General features: G+C 43.1%; 1 protein-coding gene across 1 annotated transcript in view; it reads right to left on the reverse strand.

Moving 5' to 3' along the window:
* gbf1 (golgi brefeldin A resistant guanine nucleotide exchange factor 1) overlaps positions 1-383 on the reverse strand; it is a 106,881-nt gene that overhangs the window by 7,845 nt on the left and 98,653 nt on the right.

Here is a 383-nt window from a genome sequence, read left to right on the forward strand (position 1 = left end):
TAACCTTGTTGGAGGTACCGAACCCCACCAGTTTCATATGCGCATTCACCGAACCCCTCTTTAGTGAAAAATAAAATATGATTTTTTTCAAATTCAAGACATAGATATGTTTTTGTAGTCTGCCGGTGCGAGACTAGAGTTGCTCAACTTGGCGTTGCAAATCATGCAGATAGGACGCTCACTCCCATCACGTTCCGTGATACATGAGAATCCATGTTGTACATATTCGTCCGACCACTTTCTTCTTTTGCCCGACATAGTTAGTATGGATAAAATATTAAAGAAATCACACGACGTACTACAACGACAGTCACACGTTGACTACTGAGCGCGCACTAAATTCCCCGCAACGCTGATTGGCCAAGCAGTGTAGCATGATCATC

The sequence above is a fragment of the Seriola lalandi genome, unplaced genomic scaffold, assembly GCF_002814215.2.
Source record: "Seriola lalandi dorsalis isolate HSWRI2012SDOR001 ecotype SW California unplaced genomic scaffold, Sedor1 jcf7180002054907, whole genome shotgun sequence".
In the NCBI taxonomy this organism is placed as follows: domain Eukaryota; kingdom Metazoa; phylum Chordata; class Actinopteri; order Carangiformes; family Carangidae; genus Seriola; species Seriola lalandi.